This window comes from Capricornis sumatraensis, chromosome 2 (assembly GCF_032405125.1).
Source record: "Capricornis sumatraensis isolate serow.1 chromosome 2, serow.2, whole genome shotgun sequence".
Lineage (NCBI taxonomy): Eukaryota > Metazoa > Chordata > Mammalia > Artiodactyla > Bovidae > Capricornis > Capricornis sumatraensis.
Window position 1 is genome coordinate 175,686,630 of NC_091070.1, and position 21,989 is coordinate 175,708,618.

The 21,989-nt window shown below is 37.3% G+C and overlaps 1 protein-coding gene across 2 annotated transcripts in view; it reads right to left on the reverse strand.

Moving 5' to 3' along the window:
* The window catches only part of LRRC7 (leucine rich repeat containing 7), a 496,743-nt gene that overhangs the window by 58,557 nt on the left and 416,197 nt on the right, over positions 1-21,989 (reverse strand). The gene's annotated exons all lie outside the window — the stretch shown is intronic.

The following is a 21,989-nucleotide window of genomic DNA, read 5'->3' on the forward strand; positions in this document are numbered from 1 at the left end:
TCTTTCACCCTCTACTGGGGCTACAGGGTGCAATAAATGGGGATGGGCAATGACAGCTATAGAAAGCAAAGCATTAACACTAAATTTTATGTGAAGTTAACCAAACATAAATGGCACAAGACATCTAATGGAACAATTATGGTGTGGAGGGACTATAAAGAGGAAGTTTTTTTGGCTGGCACAGAGGCTTGAGAAAGTAATAAGGATGCTCATGAAGAAGTATAAAGGACTGATGAAAATGTAGAAAATGTCAAGAGACTGAATTTGTTCAAGTAGAGGGTTAGCTATGAGAACATTGACTCATACTGAAGGAGAATTTGAACATGAAGTTTTCTATAAAGGTTGAGTTGCACATTTTGAATGATAAAAAGAAACAGAGAAGATTTGACATTTGTTTTGAACTTTCAAAGGGAGGTTGAACAGAATAACATGTATTTGAGGAGAATAGTATGGAAGATGATGTTTTCAAGTTGACCCAAAAACACTGTCAAGGTTTACAGAGAAAAACTCCAAACATCCCAAGGAAATATTTTTGTCAAAGCCACAGAAAAAAAAATGTGATTTGATACCAAATGGCACTATTCATATACAATTTATCCCACAACTCGTTATTCTGTGGAAATTTGAAATGTTTGGGGGGTTTTGTATGATATAAAATAGATGATATTTTTTTACTACATCAAGTTGTGATTCACACTATTTTCTTAGAAAAGACTGACAAGTGTATTACTCAATTTAGCTATCTGTTTTACTACTTATCTTGGCTCTTGGACCACTTGTAATTGCTTCCAAAAATTAAACACAGCCTCAAAGGACGACAATTTATGCCACTGAGAATACTCAAATGGATACAATTCATTTTCTAAAATTGAGTTCAAAAGAGTTATAAAGATATTTGGGAGCAATGTCAACAACACAGAAACATCTACAAGGAATAATTAAGTAACTGATTTCAAGGAAACAGGAGTACTCATTTAAATGAGTTGGTTTCAATAATTTTGTAAAACAACAACAAAACAGTTCTATCAGTTACAATCTACAACATATACTCTGCAGTACCTTTTTTTTTTAACAGATAGGGTTCAGTGTCAGAAATCAGGACAGTAGGATTTCTGCTTCAAGTAGATAGAGTAGACATACTTTTCCCTATTCCCTCCATTAAGAACAATGAAAAACACTGGATGTTATAAATAAACAAATATAGGAAAACTCTGGAACATAGACTAAAGAGGCTAAGGACCAAGTAACAACATGGTAGTAAATTTCTCAGGTTTTATTTTTGTGCCATATATCCCAGACTAGAAGTTGAAAAAGTGGACATCCCCCAAATGCCAACCAGGATAGATGAAGAAAGCCCCAACAAAGCCTAGTCTCTCTAGCCAAAGGACAAGGAAAAAAGGGCATCTTAGCGAGACAGAAAACTTTTAGATAACAATTGCTCTATTATAGCCAAACACCATGGAAAGGACTGTAGTCCCACCATGCAATGCCAGCAAAGACCAAGTGGGAAGAGGAGACGTCTACCCTTATAAGGCTTTAACAAGGCACAACACTTCTGCTGGGGTGGTGTCAGAGAAGGCCAAGTGAGGCGTCAGTGAATGCATCCCCACTGGCCAGTAGTAAGCCACTTGCCACCCAGTGGTGTCAGTGGAGACCACACAAGGAACATGGACTCACACCCCAACCCAGCAGTAATGAGGCACTCTACCTTCGCATTAGGGTAGTTAGAGAGGTCTTAGGAGACAGTCAGGATTTCCTCCATCGCTTAAGTACAATGGGGCTACTCCCACTTAGGTATCAGTGGAGACCTTCTGGGAGCTGGAACTTCAATTCCCTAACGAAAATGAGGAGACTTTGCCTCAAGTGTCACTGGATTCTAAATGAAAAAATTGGACTTGTATCCCAGCTTGGCCAAAATGAGGCAACTGGAGTGGTGTCAGAGAAGACCAGCTACAACAGATGATTTAAATATAATCCAGAGTTTTGTAACATAGTATGAAAATGTCTAGGTTTTAACCATACCAAGAACAAGGAAGATCTCAAACAATGGGGAAAAAAACCCAATAGATGCTAACACTGAGATGACAGAAATTAGAACTAGCTGAAAAGATTTTTAAGGTGACAATAAAAAAATGCTTCAGTGATTAATTATATACATGCTTGAAACAAATAAAAGAACAAAAACCACCAAAGAAATATAATATCTTGGTAAAGAAACAGAAGATGTAAAGAAGAAACACATGGAAATTTTACAGTTAGAAAATATAATAACTGAAAAGATCCATGCATGGGCTTAATATCAGAATGTAGAGAACAAAGAGGAAAAAAATAAAAAACAAAAAACAACTGAAAGGATGATAGAAATTATCCAGTCTGTAACAAAGAGAAAATGCACTGAGAAAAAAAAAAATGAACAGAGTCCCAGAAACTCTGTTCAAAGGTTCCAACAGTAATATTATCAAAACAGATGAGAAAGAAGTCAGGCTGAAAAATTAAAAGAAATAACGACAGAAAAATTCTGAAATTTGGCAAAATAAAAGTCCTATAGATTTAAGAAGCAGAGAGAAATCCCATACAGGGTAAACACAAAGAAATCAACACACAGTCATATTATAATCAAACTTCTGAAAAGTAAAGAGAAAGAAAAACATCTCAAAAGCAGCTTGAGAAACATGACATTCTTACCTATAGAGGAAAAACAATTTGAATTACACTGGATATTTCATCAAAGACCGTGGAGGATAGAAGAAGGTGCCACAATATTTTTCAAGTGCTGAAGAAAAAGAACTGTCAACTCAACATCCTATACTCCTGAAAAATATTCTTCAGCAATCAAAGAAAAACTGAAATATTCTCAGATGAGGAAAAAGAGGAGAATTTGTCACCACTAATTTATCCTAAAATAATGGTTAAAGGAATTTTCTAAACAAAAAAAATGATAAAAGAAGAAACCTGGAACATTAAGAAAGGAAAACGAACATGACAAGCAAATATATGGGTGAATAAAATGAGCTTTTTTTCTCTTCTTGAATTTTCAAAATTATGTTTGATGATGAAGTAAAATTATGGTGCTATCTGAGGCGATACTAAATGTATGTAGAGGAAATATTTAAGACAATTATAAGTAGAGGAGGGTGAAGGGACATAAAAGAAGGCAAGGTTTCTTACCTACTTACTTGAGCTGCTAAGTGATGATGCTAATGGACTCTTGTAAGTTATGTTTACATAATGCCATACCAAAAACAATCACTAAAAGAGCTACACAAAAAGGTATACTAAAAACACTGTAGATAAATCAAAATTAAATTCTAAAAAATATTCAAAAATTCCGAAAAAGCAGGAAAAAGAAAACAAAGAAGCACTAAAAGAGAACAAACAGAAAACAAAAACGTAAAACTTAAACCTTAATGTGTCAAATTAAACATTGATTAAATATGCAAATTAAAAGACAGATCTTGGAAGGGTAGATTAAAAAACATTGCTTAATTATATGCAGACTATAAGAAATAACTTCAAATATAATGACATAGGCAGGTAGATATTAAAAGGGTTGAAAGTAAATGTCATGCAAATATGAATTAATGGAATGAGATGTGGCTACATTAATACCAGATAAGGTATATTTCAGAACAAAGACCATACACTAGGAAAAGAGAGGAATCTTATGTGATGAAAGAAGAGTCAATCGACCAAGAAAACAAGCAATCCTAAATGTATACACAACAGAAAAAGAGGTGCAAAGGTGTAAAACAAAACTGATGAACTAAGAAAATAGACATTCATTATTGCTGGGAGAAATATCAATAACCTCAGATATGCAGATGACACCAACCTTATGGCAGAAAGTGAAGAAGAACTAAAGAGCCTCTTGATGAAAGTGAAAGAGGAGAGTGAAAAAGTTGGCTTAAAGCTCAGCATTCAGAAAACAAAGATCATGGCATCCGGTTCCATCACTTCATGGCAAATAGATGGTGAAACAGTGCAAACAGTGGCAAACTTTATTTTTTTGGGCTCCGAAATCACTGCAGGTGGTGACTGTAGTCATGAAATTAAAAGATGCTTACTCCTTGGAAGAAAAGTTTTGACCAACCTAGACAGCATGTTAAAAAGCAGAGACATTACTTTGTCAACAAAGGTCCATCTAGTCAAGGCTATGGTTTTTCCAGTAATGTATGGATGTGAGAGTCGGACCATAAAGAAAGCTGAGCATCAAAGAATTGATGCTTTTGAACTGTGGTGTTGGAGAAGACTCTTGAGAGTCCCTTGGATTGCAAGGAGATCCAACCAGTCCATTCTAAAGGAGATAAGTCCTGGGTGTTCACTGGAAAGATCGATGTTGAAGCTGAAACTCCAATACTTTGGCCACCTGATGAGAAGAGCTGACTCATTGGAAAAGATCCTGATGCTGGGAAAGATTGAGGGCAAGAAGAGAAGGGGACGACAGAGGATGAGATGGTTGGATGGCATCACCCACTCAATGGACATGAGTTTGGGTAAACTCTGGGAGTTGGTGATGGACAGGGAGGCCTGGCATGCTGTGGTTCGTGGGGTCACAAAGATTTGGACATGACTGAGTGACTGAACTTAACTCATTTTTACAGTTGCTGATTTCAACATGCTTCTCTCAACAACTGATAGAAGAACTAGACTGAAAATTATGAAGAAAAAGAAAAATTCAACAATACATCAACTAAGCAGATCTAATCACTTATAGAACATTCTACCTATTAGGCGCACAATACACATTCTTTTCAAGTTCCCACAGTATATTCACTGAGATAGACTAGATCTGATTTGGAAAACAAATTGCAACAAATTTAAAAGAGCTGAAATTACACAAAATGTTTTCTCCAATCACAATCAATCAAACTAGGAGTGAATGATAGAAAGATAAAAAGAAAATACTTAAACACTTGGGAGCTAAAAATGTAGTTCTAAATAACTCATAGATCAAAAAAGAAGTCTCAGGGGAAATAAAATATTGAACTGAATGTAAATGAAAATTCATGAAACAAAGCTAAATTGTATATACTAGAAAAGAAAACACCTTAAATCAATAATTGAGATACTACCTCAATAGCTTAGAAAAATAGGAGTCTAATTAACCAAAGCAAGCAGAAGGAAATATTAAAAGTGTAGAAATTAATGGAACTTAAAATTAACTACAAAATAAAATAGCTGTTTTTTAAAAGATCAACAAAATCGACATACATCTAGCAAGACTGAAGAAGAAGAAAAAAGACAAATTACCAAAATCAAGAATGAAGAGGATATCACGACAGACTGCAGATATCATGAGGATAATATGGTAACACTACAAATAACTCTACAAACAATTTGACAACTCATATGAAATGGGCCACTTCCTTTTTTTTTTTTTAACGTCTGCACTTAAAAAATTTTTTTAATTGGAGGCTAATTACTTTACAATATTGTGGTGGTTTTTGCCATATGTTCACATGAGTCAGCCATAGGTGTACATGTGTTCCCCATCCTCAACTTCCCTTCCATTTCCCTCCCAATCCCATCCCTCAGGGTCATCCCACTTTCTTAAAAACACAAACTACCATAACTCACACAATATGGATTAGATAATTTGAATAGCTCTGAAACAATCAAGGTTGCTACTGCTGCTACTGCTGCTAAGTCGCTTCAGTGGTGTCCGACTCTATGCGACCCCATAGATGGCAGCCCACCAGGCTCCCCTGTCCCTGGGATTCTCTAGGCAAGAACACTGGAGTGGGTTGCCATTTCCTTCTCCAATGCATGAAAGTGAAAAGTGAAAGTGAAATTGCTCAGTTGTGTCCGACTCTTCCATCTGTGGGATTTCCAGGCAAGAGTACTGGAAAGCACTCTTAGCATCGGTAATTTAAATATATCCAGGAAAAAAATCTCTAGGCTTAGATCATTATACTGGATAATGTTATGTGATGAATCTTATTTATTCTATCAAATGTTTAATAAGAGTTAACAGTAATTCTATACATTATTTTCCAGATAATAGAATAGGAGGAAAAGCGTCCCATTTTATGAACAAAATCACAAAAGGACAGTACAAGCAAACAAAAAGCAGAAAGAAAAAAGAAAGGAAGAAAGAAAAAGAAAACTATAGACCAATATCCTTTAGAATACAGATGCAAAAAGTCCATAACAAAACAATGGCAAAATAGAATTCAGCAATATATAGAAAGAATTAAACATCATGACGAAGTGGGGTTTATTTGAATAATAAAAAGCTCGCTCAATATTTGAAAATCAACCAATGCACCATATTAATATCTACAGAAGAAAAATCAAGTGATCATATCAAAGGAAGCAGAATAAGGTTATTGTGAAGATGAGGGTATTTATGTCAAGCACCTTAGTACCATGCCTGATATATACTGTAGATACTATTTCATGATTATTTCATGATTATTATCTTCTTATTTTATTTGTGTACAGCTAGGGGTAATTTCAATGTCAAAAATCTATGTTCTCCCATTTGGGTGTTAGAGGACAAACTTGTATAAAGTCATGGAAGGGAGCCCTGAAAGTTGAAAGAAAGGTGGCGGGAGGTTGTTTCTCTTGCCCTCGGGACATGGTAACAGTGCATTCTGCTGACACAATGCAATATTATGTGGAGGATTAAAATTTGCTGATCTTAAATTTTTAGAGTTGAATACTGGTGGTATACTCCAGTACTTCAAATGACAGATAAAAAGGTGAGGTGATAGGGCCTTTTCTTTCAGTTCATAAGCCTTAGGATGGCAGCTGACTGATATGGGCAGGCAGTCATTTGTGGCTTATTGAATCTCTATAAGCATATTCTTCTATGACTAAAGGTCAACTTACAAAACACAGCTCTGTAATTGGAAATTATTAATCACAATGAAAAAAAAAGAGGATCCATAATAGTAAAAGTGATGAAATTAGAGCTAAGTCAACACTTTCCACCTAGAATTTGTTCTATGATGATGTTGAATTTTACATGTCTGAAATAAATAAATGAACAGAAGCATGTTAACAATAACAATAAAAGTTTATTTCACCCTTAAGGTTTCTAGGAACCTATAGGTGGTGGACCCAACAGAATGGACCTAAGAGAAGCAGAAGATATTAAGAAGAGGTGGCAAGAATACATAGAAGAACTATACAAAAAAGTCTTCATGACCCAGATAATGATAATGGTGTGATCACTCACCTAGAGCCAGACATCCTGGAATGTGAAGTCAAGTGGGCCTTAGGAAGCATCACTACGAACAAAGCTACTGGAGGTGATGGAATTCCAGTTGAGCTATTTCAAATCCTGAAAGATGATGCTGTGAAAGTGCGGCACTCAATAGGCCAGCAAATTTGGAAAACTCAGCAGTGGCCACAGGACTGGAAAAGGTCAGTTTTCATTCCAATCCCAAAGAAAAGCAATGGCAAAGAATGTTCAAACTACTGCACAATTGCAATCATCTTACATGCTAGTAAAGTAATGCTCAAAATTCTCCAAGCCAGGCTTCAGCAATACGTGAACTATGAACTTCCAGATGTTCAAGCTGGTTTTAGAAAAGGCAGAGGAACCAGAGATCAAATTGCCAACATCTGCTGGTTCATCGGAAAAGCAAGAGAGTTCCAGAAAAACATCTACTTCTGCTTTATTGACTACGGCAAAGCCTTTGACTGTGGATCACAATAAACTGTGGAAAATTCTGAACGAGATGGGAATACCAGAGCACCTGACCTGCCTCTTATGAAACCTGTATGCAGGTCGGAAGCGACAGTTAGAACTGGACATGGAACAACAGACTGGTTCCAAATAGGAAAAGGAGTATGTCAAGGCTGTATATTGTCAGCCTTGTTTAACCTGCTTATTTAATTTATATGCAGAGTACTTCATGGAAAACACTGGGCTGGATAAAGCACAAGTTGGAATCAAGACTGCTGGGAGAAGTATCAATAACCTCAGACATGCAGATGACACCACCCTTATGGCAGAAAGTGAAGAAGAACTAAAGAGCCTCTTGATGAAAGTGAAAGAGGAGAGTGAAAAAGTTGGCTTAAAGCTCAACATTCAGAAACTAAGATCATGACATCTGGTCCCATCACTTCACGGCAAATAGATGGAGAAACAGTGCAAACAGTGGCAAACTTTATTTTTTGGGGCTCCAAAACCACTGCAGTGACTGCTGCTGCTAAGTCACTTCAGTCGCGTCCGACTCCATGCAACCCCATAGACGGCAGACCACCAGGGTCCCCCGTCCCTGAGATTCTCCAGGCAAGAACACTGGAGTGGGTTGCCATTTCCTTCTCCAATGCATGAAAGTGAAAAGTGAAAGTGAAGTTGCTCAGTCATGTCTGACTGTTAGCGACCCCATGGACTGCAGCCTACCAGGCTCCTCTGTCCATGGGATTTTCCAGGCAAGAGTACTGGAGTGGGGTGCCATTGCCTTCTTCAGATGGTGACTGCAGCCATGAAATTAAAAGATGCTTACTCCTTGGAAAGAAAGTTATGACCAACCTAGACAGCATATAAAAAGCAGAGACATTACTTTGCTGTCAAAGGTCTGTCTAGTCAAGGTTATGGTTTTTCCAGTAGTCATGTGTGGATGTGAGAGTTGGACCATAAAGAAAGCTGAGTGCTGAAGAATTGATGCTTTTGAACTGCTGTGTTGGAGAAGACTCTGAGAGTCCCTTGGACTGCAAGAAGATCCAACCAATCCATCCTAAAGATCAGTCCTGGGTGTTCACTGTAGGACTGATGTTGAAGCTGAAACTCCAATACTTCGGCCACCTGATGTTAAGAGCTCACTCATTTGAAAAGACCCTGATACTGGGAAAGACGGAAGGCAAGAGGAGAATATGAAGACAGAGGATGAGATGGTTGGATGGCATCACCGACTCAATGGACATAAGTTTGAGTAAACTCGGGGAGTTGGTGATGGAGAGGGAGGCTTGGCGTGCTGTGGTCCAAGGGGTTGCAAAGAGTTGGACACGACTTAACGACTGAACTGAACTGATAGCTAGTGGAGTAATCAGATAAAAGTCAAATGACACAAAATGGAATCTTATCATTTTAATAGTCTCCATGTGGCAGCAATCCTTAATCATCTGCCAGTTATCATATTGTTTAGGTCTTCAAACTACATATTCAATCACAGACATTTTCATTACAATGGGTCAAATTCACATTTTCTTTTTGCTCTTAAATTTCTTCTGAAATGAAGATAGTATAAATATTATTGTTATCTCCATTTTCTGAAGTCAACTATTTGTTTGTTTTAAGGAACAAATGTTAAGAATTGATGAAATAAGTAGTTTAATCTGCCATGGTTTCTATTTGTTTAATCTGTGACAAAGTTTTTTTTTTTACCTGTCATTTAAAAACCATTTGATAGACATTCTTTGGGCTCTCACTTTTATTAAGGAAATAATTTAGAATCAGTCTGGATGAAAACAATCTCCAGATTTTATGACAGTGATGTCCCTTACTATTGGATACAGCTATAATCTTTGTACTGGCATTAGGAGATAATGTAATATGCTTTATAAGTTAAAGAATTAATGCTGTAATTAAGTAAGAAAGTCTAGTACAAAAACAACTGTGGAACTAACAATACTTTATTCATCTGTCACTGTTTCTGTAAGTTAGAGAAGAAATTTTCCATTGACATTTCTACAACTTCCTACTGCATTATTTCTGAGAACAAATTTAATTGCATAATAGAAGTAGAATAGGTTTTAAATATACCAATGGCTGAAATAATACTAAAGTCAACTGATTAAAATACGTCATCCTGACTGTTCAGATTAACAAAAGAAGTACTTGAAATGGATCGTTAAATAGAGGATATTTCATTGATTTCTTCAAGCTTTTCTCCTTGATTCAGCTACTAAGTGTGTGGAACTGCCTCTGAAGGATCCCATTTTCATGAAAATTTTGACTTCCTACCAGCCATGTACCCTTGCTTTGGCAATTAATTCTCATTTAGCAAGGAAGTCTTTATATATCTTCAGCCTTTTCTCTCTGCCATAAATAATACCAATTATAGGGAGATTTGAATCTAACTGGATACATTCATTCTTATTCCTCTAGTATAGCAAAAGGCATGGCTGCATAGACTCACTAGAACAAGTAACATGATAATCAATTAATGACCGTGTTTTAAAAGGGTATATTCAGTTCATCTGAATAATTGTTCTGATCCTGTTAGCCTGAAAGAAGTTCAGTTTAAAGTTCTCAAGGCTAAATTTGAGCCCTTAGTTTATAATTCCTATAATCATTCTTTGGATTATTTCACATATTTTAGTTTGTAGATTAGAATATGTCTTTTCATTATAGGGGACTGGAATGCAAAAGTAGGAAGTCAAGAAACACCTGGAGTAACAGGCAAATTTGGCCTTGGAGTATGGAATGAAGCAGGGCAACGGCGAATAGAGTTTTGCCAAGAGAACACACTGGTCTTAGCAAACACCTGCTTCCAACAACACAAGAGAAGATCTACACATGGACATCACCAGATGGTCAACACTGAAATCAGATTGATTATATTCTTTGCAGCCAAAGATGGAGAAGCTCTATACAGTCTTCAAAACAAGACTGGGAACTGACTGTGGCTCATACCATGAATTCCTTACTGCCAAATTCAGACTTATATTGAAGAAAGCAGGGAAAACCACTAGACCATTCAGGTATGACCTAAATGACATAAATCCCTTATGATTATACAGTGGAAGTGAGAAATAGATTTAAGGGACTAGATTAATAGATAGAGTGCTTGATGAACTATGGAATGAGGTTCGTGACATTGTACAGGAGACAGGGATCAAGACCATCCCCATGGAAAGGAAATGCAAAAAAGCAATATGGGTGTCTGGGGAGGCCTTACAAATAGCTTTGAAAAGAAGAGAAGCAAAAAGCAAAGGAGGAAAAGAAAGATATAAGCATCTGAATGCAGAATTCCAAAGAATCGCAAGACGAGATAAGAAAGCCTTCTTCAGTGATCAATGCAAAGAAATAGAGGAAGAGAACAGAATGGGAAAGACTGGAGATCTCTTCAAGAACATTAAAGATACCAAGGGAACATTTCATGCAAAGATGGGCTCGATAAAGAACAGAAATGGTATGGACCTAACAGAAGCAGAAGATATTAAGAATAGGTGGCAAGAATACACAGAAGAACTGCACAAAAAAGATCTTCATGACCCAGATTATCATGATGGTGTGATTACTCATCTAGAGCCAGACATCCTGGAATGTGAAATCAAGTGGGCCTTAGAAAGCATCACTATGAACAAAGCTAATGGAGGTGATGGAATTCCAGTTGAGCTATTTCAAATCCTGAAAGATGATGTTGTGAAAGTGCTGCACTCAATATGCCAGCAAATTTGGAAAACTCAGCAGTGGCCACAGGACTGGAAAATGTCAGTTTTCATTCCAATCCCAAAGAAAGGCAATGCCAAAGAATGCTCAAACTACCGCACGATTGCACTCATCTCACATGCTCGGGAAGTAATGCTCAAAATTCTCCAAGTCAGGCTTCAGCAATACATGAACCGTGAACTTCCAGATATTCAAGCTGACTTTAGAAAAGGCAGAGGAACCAGAGATCAAATTGCCAACATCCACTGGATCATCAAAAAAGAGAGAGTTCCCGGAAAACATCTACTTTTGCTTTATTGACTATGCCAAACCCTTTGACTGTGTGGATCACAATCAACTGTAGAAAATTCTGAGAGAGATGGGAATACCAGACCACCTGACCTGCCTCTTGAGAAACCTATAGGCAGATCAGGAAGCAACAGTTAGAACTGGACATGGAACAACAGCCTGGTTCCAAATAGGAAAAGGAGTACGTCAAGGCTGTATATTGTCACCCTGCTTATTTAACTTATATGCAGAGTACATCATGAGAAACGCTGGTCTGGAAGAAGCACAAGCTGGTATCAAGATTGCTGGGAGAAATATCAGTAACCTCAGATATGCAGATGACACCACCCTTATGGCAGAAAGTGAAGAGGAACTAAAAAGCCTCTTGATGAAAGTGAAAGAGGAGAGTGAAAAAGTTGGCTTAAAGCAAAGCATTCAGAAAACTAAGATCATGGCATCTGGTCCCATCACTTCATGGGAAATAGATGGGAAAACAGTGGAAACAGTGTCAGACTTTATTTTAGGGGGCTCCCAAATCACTGCAGCTGGTGATTGCAGCCTTGAAATTAAAAGACGCTATTCCTTGGAAGGAAAGTTCTGACTAACCTAGGCAGTATATTCAAAAGCAGAGACATTACTTTGCCAACTAAGGTCCGTCTAGTCATGGCTATGGTTTTTCCAGTAGTCATGTATGGATGTGAGAGTTGGACTGTGAAGAAAGCTGAGCACCGAAGAATTGATGCTTTTGAACTGTGGTGTTGCAGAAGACTCTTGAGAGTCCCTTGGACTGCAAGGAAATCTAACAAGTCCATTCTGAAGGAGATCAGCCCTGGGATTTCTTTGGAAGGAATGATGCTAAAGCTGAAACTCCAGTACTTTGGCCACCTCCTGCAAAGAGTTGACTCATTGGAAAAGACTCTGATGCTGGGAGGGATTGGGGGCAGGAGAAAAAGGGGACGACAGAGGATGAGATGGCTGGATAGCATCACCGACTCAATGGACATGAGTTTGGCTGAACTGTGGGAGTTGGTGATGGACAGGGAGGCCTGGTGTGCTGCAATTCATGGGGTTGCAAAGAGTCGGACACGACTGAGCTACTGAACTGAACTGAATTTGTAGAACTTTAAATGGTGCATTTTTATCCTATTCAAGAACAATAATATATTTATTCCATAAAGACCATGCTGGACAGAAGCATGTATTTGTTAAGGATGGGAAATTAGCAGATATTTCTTAATAGTCGCTAAATATAAGCCTGAAGAATTTCAATGAGCTCCCAATAGGTGTTTGATGTATGCTCGGTCACTCAGGCATGTCCAACTCTCTGCGACCCCATGGACTATGGCCCACCAGGCTCCTCTTTCCATGGGAGAAGAGGCAAGAATACTGGAGTGGGTTGTCATTTTTCTCCTCCAGAGGATCATTCTGACCCATTCTGAAATCTGCCTTTTCTACATTTCCACGGAGCCGTCTGGTGTTTGATGGATGCTTAAAAATATCATCAATAGTTGATCCTTATCCATAAAAGTCGCATAAAATATAATTTTCACCTGTTTACTTCTATTCTTAACCCTTCCTAATCTGTGGTAATTATGACAGCTCTTCAGGCAATTGATGTGTTTGGAACTGTTGCTTAAAACACTTTTAACTGACATTTGAAATTAAGGTGTGAATACATACTATTCACACAGATATTCAGTTCTAGATTATTTCTGAAATCCCAAACTCCAAGAAAAGTAGAGTTGTGTCATTTAGATCTAGAGAGCCATATTCAAGTTTGTTAGGAATAGAGGTTCTTTTTCATTTGGACACATTTGGTACCTTCCCATGGTTTCACTTCCCTTTTAAAACTTAAGCTCCTGGGAAAAAGTGGCTTTTGGTCAAGAGAAAAAATTAATATATCTGTGTAAGAAATAACTCTCTGGGGACAACAGATAGGTCTAAAATTTTTTGTTTATTTGCTTTTAATAATTAAAGAAATCTATAATTGTATGACTTCATCAATCTACCCTTTCACTGACTCTCTTCTCATTTTGGTGGCAGAGCTTACTGACAGCAAATGTATTCAACTGCTATTTTTTCTAGAAGTCCAGAAGCCTCAGTAGAAGTGACACCAACATGAGTAGGAGTGATGAGAAGAGGATGGTTGAAGGAAGCAAGGAGAATCTCAACCTACCAACTGACTCAAAAAGATCTCCTTCCCGACTGTTTATAAAAATGTTTGGGGCTCAAAATGACTCTATAAAAGAATTCCAATCTGTTTTTGAGTTTCTGTGATGACCAAGTCTACCAGATGACCGAGTGTACCAGAAGAAAAATGTACTCCAACCAGTGCAAAATTTGCTATCAGAGGAGAAAAATGAGGCTTGGGAAAGGATCAGAAAAGAGGAAGCCAGAATTGTGCTTGGCATTACTCACAATAATAGAGAATATTGTTTTCATTTGCTTGTGGACTGATGAAGTCAAGACATTACTCCTGGGTATTCTTCACAGTTAATTATGTATATTGCTTTAGGAGGGAAAAAGTACAAATCCTCAGGCAAAACTTACACTACTTGACATATTTCTTTCTGTACAAAAGAAGAGTTTAGCTGTCGCACTGACATTCACTAAAGTTTCAGAATGTTTTAAATTTCAATTTTACTTTACACTAGAACAGATATTCTTGACTCTTATGCTTGTGATGGAAATAGGAAACATTTCTATTTCCCTGTCTCTTATCTCTCATATGTAAGGTTTACTCAGTTGATTTTCCTATCTGCTTCATCCACATCTGTCTCGCTCTCTTATAGACTCAAAATTTATTCTGCTTACTGCCATCCCTATGTTTTCCAATATTTAAATCTTCATTTCTCTTTCTTATCTACTCCAGACTTTCTCTATTTCTATATAAGTGAGCTACATCCACCCTCCATCTCTACCCCACTTCCTGCCCCCTGCCTTAATCATTATGAAGGATTCCGACAGCAACACTGCCCACTCTCAGTTAAACTGCAAAAGTCAAGAACTGTAGTTGCATTTATTTTAGTTCTATATTTATATAGACTACTGATAGCAATATTTGCTTTTAAAGGCAAAAGTTTTGGAGAAAATTACTTTTCAATGACTATAACTTTGAAGATTATATATTTTAGATGAGATTTTGTGTGTGTGTGTGTGTGTGTTTCACTCAGTCATGTCCAACTCTTTGCGACCCCATGGATGATAGCCTGCCAGGCTCCTCTGTCCATGGAATTTTCCAGGCAAGAATACCAGTGGGTTGCCATTTCCTTCTTCAGGGGATCTTCCCAACCCAGGGATTGAACCCAGGTCTCCTGCATTGTAGGAGATAGATGCTTTACCATCTGATCTACTAGGGAAGCCCCAAGATTTTTTATAGCACAGCAATAAAATGATTTTATTTAAATTACTAAATGTATGGGTGAAGTTGATTTTCTTTTAAACATCTACTTCTCATTTAAAAAATGACATAAATCTATTCTTACCCTGTGAAAAATTCTACAACAGACAGATTTTCATTACCAAGTGAAAAATCAATCCCAGTGGTAATTTGATTTGGTTGTTTTAAACACAGACAATGGTGTGGCTGCATGGTATTCAACAGCAAAACAATTTAAGATTTTCAAAATATATTTTAGACATTTGCTAAATAAGTTTTTAAAGAAACATACTTTATACTAAATAAAATGCATTATACTAAGAAATGTGACAAATGGCATGATTATAATAAGGAGTGATTATTAATGAATTAAACAAATTTTAATATTAGTACTTTATACAGTCTGAAAAGCAAAAATTCTGATTTGGGGGTTTGTGAAAGAAAGGATTAAAAGAATACAAAAATGACCAAACCTCACATAAGTGAAAGTGAAAGTGGCTCAGTTGCGTCTGACTATTTGCAACTCGGTGGACTATACAGTCCATGGAATTCTTCAGGCCAGAATACTGGAGTGGATAGCTTTTCCCCTTTCCAGGGTATCTTCCCAACCCAGGGGTCAAACCCAGGTCTCCCACACTGCAGGCTGATTCTTTACCAGCTGAGCCACAAGGGAAGCCTAAAATCCACATAATTTCTTTCAAATTTCTTTTAGTTTCTTCTAGTGAGTTTTTGGGTATACCTCAGAGATGATGAACATCTGGAAATCTTGAAGCTCTGAATGGTTGAGCAGGCATTGTAGATGTGGAAAAACCATGGGCAAGCTCAACAGAAGTCATCTGTAAGCCAAGACTTAATTAGCTGCATTTTCATACCTTTTTCTTCAATTATATTCATCTTGGTATTGACGTTGAAACCCATTTTTATTATTCTAACTGCCAAGTCATTATGCACTTAGAACAAAAGACACTTGAAAGAGGGCAGAGTCACTAATGTTGCAAGAGATTTGAATGTCTAGTCTTTACATACTGAAAACTTTCAGATTTAATATCACTGAAATTTTAAAGTTTCTTGGGTTACTCTTACAAGAAGGGAAATAATTTAAGTTTCATTTGTTTTAAAGAATGCTTCTGCAAAGCAGGAGACCTGAGTTCAATCCCTGGGTCAGGAAGATCCACTAGAGTAGGAAATGGCAACCCACTCTCGTGTTCTTGCTGGGAAAATCTCTGGACAGAGGAGCCTGTTGAGCTACAGTCCACTGGGTCACAAAGAGTCGGACAGGACTGAGCAGGCACGTGTGTGATCTTGGCAAGTAACTTAACCTAAACTCCAAGTCTCCAACTGAGAAAGTCTAAACTCAGTTTCTTCTTTCATTAAAGTGGACAAAAATAATAGTGCTTACCTCATATGATTGCTGTGAGGATAAGATGAACAAATAAGTATTTAGCACAATGCCTGCCATGGTACCTCATAGTTCTTCCCAAGGTGACTGCAATATAATTCGATAGACTGAAGGTAAAAACAATGATGTGATACGAAGACTAAAATACAAATACTCCTTCTGAGAGCACTGTTGTTTTCAGTCACCACCAAAGTTTCCACTAATTCTTAAAGTGCTCAAAGTAGTACTCCCTGGAATTCGAGGAGTGGGGGTGGATTTACCTCACTGTGACATCTTCTAGCAGTGATCCACAGACTTTTTGAAATAATGGATATTAGAATTTAAGATTTTGGAGACTGACCTAGCAAGAGAGAATTTAAACTACCACTAAAAAACAGGCTAACATTTAACACCTTCAACACTTTGCTATATAATATCCACTCCCAGATATATAGAATAAGACAGTAGATGCAGGAGCAAAATTCTTTCTGATAGATGAACACACTTTGTTTATTTTATATATCTGAATTTCTGGATCCACAACTTGGTGGGTACCCACAATTTGTTTTCCCATAATGCTTGGAGTACTGCTAGGCATAGCCATGCTTGCGTGCTAAGTTCAGTCATGTCCAACTCTTCATGACCCTATGAACTGTAGCACTCCAGGCTCCTCTGTCCATGGGATTCTCCAGGCAGGAATACTGGAGTGGGTTGTCATGCCCTCCTCCATGGGATCTTTCTGACCCAGGGATCAAACCCGCGTTTCCTACAGCTCTTGCACTGCAGGTGGATTCTTTACTGCTAGCCACTGGGGAAGCTCTGCATAGCCATGAAAGTGAAAGTGAAGTCACTCAGTCGTGCCTGACTCTTTGCGACTCCATGGACAGTAGCTTGCACCAAGCTCCTCCGTCCATGGGAATTTCCAGGCAAGAGTACTGGAGTGGGTTGCCATTTCCTTCTCCAGGGAATCTTCCTGACCCAGGGATTGAACCCAGGTCTCCCGCATTGCAGACAGATGCATTACCATCTGAGCCACCAGGGAAGCCATAGGTATCACCAAAATTAGTTCAAAAGCTACAGTAGCTACAACCGAGAGTAAAAGGTTCAACCAAAGCCTTTCTAAAATGGATTCCCCACTGAATCTCTGCAATATCACAGCAGTTTCTGATCACAGTAGTATCAAAGTATTAATGCTACATAGTAGGATTATCACAGTAGAAATATCACAGTAGTATCTTTTGACATAGAGATAAGATTGAAAAAATCTTCTACAGAGACTTGGCGAAACAGACTCAAATGGGGTACTGGCTAAGACTTCACCAATTAATATCCTTTGATTCCCATTCCATTTGTAGTTTAATTTCTGATTCTTCATTCTCATCCTATTCAGGCTTCCCTGAACAGTAAAGACTCTGATGGCAATGCAGGAGACCTGGGTTCGATTCCCCGGGTTGGAAAGATTCCCTAGAGAAGAGAATGGCTAGTCACTCCAATATTCTTGCCTGAAGAATTCCCTGGACAGAGGAGTCTGGTGGGCTGTATAGTCTATGGGGTCGCAAAGAGTTGGCCATGACTGAGCTACTAACACTTTCACACTTTCATCCTATCCAGCCTAATGCCTACTCGTTTTAGGACAACTGTAAAACTAACACTGAATAAAAAACATTAATTGTAGAGTAAAATATAACCTCAAATAATAATAGTATCATTTTCACACTTATTTCAGTTAATCTGGAAGCCCAGGCTAATAATCCTATTATCATTTTCATTTCTTTAGGTTGATTCTCACTAGAATCTTAACTTGATATCCTCAATTAATATATAATAAAAAACTAAAATTGAACATTTAAGGGAATCATTATTCTTTTTACTCTGTGAGGTAATAGCAAACATACCAATTTTAGGTTCTGAAATTTCATATTTTAGGCAAAAGTGCTATACAATATAGGATATTCAGGAAATGCTTATGATAGTAGGAAGAAGATATAAATGAGTTTACACATGAAAGATACAGAAAATTTAAAGACATATTACATTATTTTACAAAATGATTAAGTTTTTGGATAGATTAAACAATTATTTAGCTATTAATAAGGGGGACTAGCTCACAAATGTTTAATCACTACATAATTGCATGGGATTCTCAAAGCAAGGAGAGAAACAAGCAAATGATCATCATGAGTTGTACTGCTAATATGATTAAACATAATATCATGGATTTTGAAAATAGATTTCATGTAAAATGGATGCATGTATGGATAATGTAAATACCTATTCATTCTATTTACAGTAATAAATGAATAAAACTTTTCCTTTTATGGGAAAATTATTGAAGCCTTTTGCAACCAAGTAAGTGATATGGTTCTTTTCTTTGGTCAGGTTATTTAAGGATCCCTTGGCTTTGATAGGTATTTCTTCAGTTTCTCCTCTTTCTTCATAAAGAAGTAAATTTTCCTACTTTTCTGAGATCTTTGAACTTCCTCTTCACCAATCATTACTCAACAGCCTTTAAATATAACCAGGTGTTTGCCATCTTAAATATCACTTCTGTCTTCCTCATACCCTCTTCCAGAGTCTACCATAATTCTCTCTTTCTAAAAGGAAACTACTTTTTGAGTTTTCTGTCTCTATTTCTTAACATTGGTTAGTATGGATTCAGCCCCACTGATTAAATAAATTGCTTTTGCCAAAACAACCAATAACCTTTTTGTTGCTAAAGTCAAAAAGTCTTTAGTCATACCTTGCCTGATTTTTTTGTCACCATGTGATACTGTTGACCCTTCCTTAACATTTTTTTTTTAGTTCCAAGGTGACGTCACTTTTCTTTGTTTTTTCCTTTTACAGCTTTTTGCTTGTCATTGGAGTAGAAAACCCCATCTATTCTACTCCAAATGACCAGTCAAAGCCAATCATATAGTTTTATTCATCTTGCTATGGGTGAGAAATCCTTAGCTATTTTGGATCAGTGAGATGGAAAAAGAGGCTTGTTGGGGGATTTAGGGAAGAAAGGCTTTGCTTGCAAGAGACAACTACTGGAAACTTGGTTCTCTCTCCTTGTAAACTTGAAAGAGGAAGCTTGTTATCTTCAACTGTCATAGGCAGTCAGCTGATAATTATGAGAGGAACCAATTTTAGGATAGAACCAACAATATGAATGGAAGAGTGGAGAGGGGAAAAACCCCAAGTATTTAAAATTATCTTTGTTGTTCAGTTGTCAAGTTCAACTGTTAGCGACCCCATGGACTGCAGCATGCCCAGCTCCTCTGTCCTTTACTATCTCCTAGAGTTTGCTCAAGTTCATGTCCATTGAATTGGTGATGCCTAATGATCTCATCCTCTGCTGCCCTCTTTTCCTTTTGCCTTTAATCTTTTCCGGAATCAGGGTCTTTTCCAATTATCTAACTGAAGATTAATCTGAGGCTCAGCCTAGATTTTGTCTACTTATGTTAGCTAAATATTTCTTTAATGTTCAAGACTAAAATTTTCTATAGCTTGTGGTAGAAAAAACCTTATTGATAAAATATTTAGCCATTTCTTCTCTGTAATTCTAAGAATATGTCATATGTTGGTGTTCCATGGAGCTCTGTGTCTTCTGTCTTATTCGTGACTCAGTTATGACTTATGTTTTAATGATTGCTAAATTTGTATCATCAACTAAGATTTCTCTCCTGAACTCCTGAAAAATATATCTAAATATCCACTAAAAATTTCCACTCATTTTCTAGAAGATACCTCAAGTCATCATTTTAACTTTTTTTTGTTGTTGCACAGCATAGTATGTGGACTCTTAGTTCCCTGAGCAGGGATTAAACTCCTGCCTCCTGCTTTGGAAGCATGATGTCTTAAGCACTGACCTTCCAGGGAAGTCTTAAATCAACATATTAAAACTTAAACTCCCTTCCTCTCTTGCACTTCCACTTGTCACTCATTTTGCCACCCCACCTCAGTGAATGGCACATCATGACTCATACAAATTAGAAACCTGGTTATCAATCTTAGAACTATTACCTGTGTTTTATGCCCTATGTACAGTCAATCACAAGATCATGTTGGCTCTATCTTTTAAGAATATACCAAATCTTTGCATTTTCTCTCTACCACTCATTGGTCCATCCACTCTCCCTTGGATTACAAGAGAAGCTTTGTAACTTGTTGCATGCCCTCAAATCTTTCTCCTTTCCAATTCTTTCTCAGAAAACCTGTCAAAGTGCTCTTCAGGTAAAATTTTAATGATGGCTCTCCCCTGTTTAAAACACTTCTTCCCATTTCTTTTAGGATAAAGCGCTGGTTTATGCTTATACTCCTGGCCTTATTTTCACACCATCCTTTTCTCTTGGTGCTGCTGCTGCTGCTAAGTCGTTTCAGTCGCGTCTGACTCTGTGCAGTCCCATAGATGGCAACCCACCAGGCTCCCCCGTCCCTGGGATTCCCCAGGCAAGAACACTGGAGTGGGTTGCCATTTCCTTCTCCAATGCATAAAAATGAAAAGTGAAAGTAAAGTCGCTCAGTCATGTCCAACTCTTCGTGACCCCATGGACTGCAGCCTACCAGGCTCTTCCATCCATGGGATTTTCCAGGCAAGAGTACTGGAGTGGGGTGCCATTGCCTTCTCCAATCCTTCTCTCTTAACTTTCTTCAATTTCTTTACTAAATAGGTGTCCTTTCCAGGTGCTCTCCCAGCCCTGTATTCCATCCTCACAGGACTGTATTTATCTGCAGTACTGGATATTGCTCAATAGGCAGATTAATAACATGTATAACACTTGAAAACCAGGATATTAACAATTTTGGGGTAAAATAATTTGACATTTAATGTATATTTTTAAAAAAGCACTGAAGCACTCATCAAGGGACAAAATCACTTAAGTTACAAAGAAAGTATGTGATTGTGTAGAGTATATGTTATGAAGCACAATTACAAAAAGAACATTCATGAGCTTAAGAACTAGAGTGTAAGAACCACAATTCAGCTGAAGAAACAGAATACTAGTACTACTATCAGCTTCCTCCCTGATCATCCTATCCCTAGATCCTATCTCTTTAGAGACAACCATAATCCTAAATGTTTTGCTAACCATTCTCTTATAAAAAGTTTTATCACTCATATACTTGTGCCTAAATAATATATTTTAGTTTTACTTGTTTTTGAGACTTATAAATATGGTATTCTTTTCAATTGATTCAGTTGCATTTGCTTTATTTTTTGCTCTTGATGTGTGCCATCACCTGAAACTTGTTCCTCACTCAAACTATGCTTCTAAAGTTTATACATGTTATCCTAATTATAGCTAACAAGTGTTCATTGCTGCAAAATATTCCTTTGTGTAAATAACAGAATTTACTTTCTCACAGTCCTTGTAATAGATCTAACCAGTTTTCTACCATTGTAAGCTTTACAAGTATCTTGAATGACATACACAAGAGTTTTGCTAGGATATCTTAGGAGGGCAATTGTTGGAATGTTGGATATATTCATATTCAGCTTTTATAAGAAAATTTATTGTCAATGTGATTGTATTTCATACTCTTTCAAGAAGTATAAAGGAGCGCCCACTACTCTTATACTTGGGAACGGCTTATAGTTTCATATTTCTTAATTTTTGATAGTCTAGTAG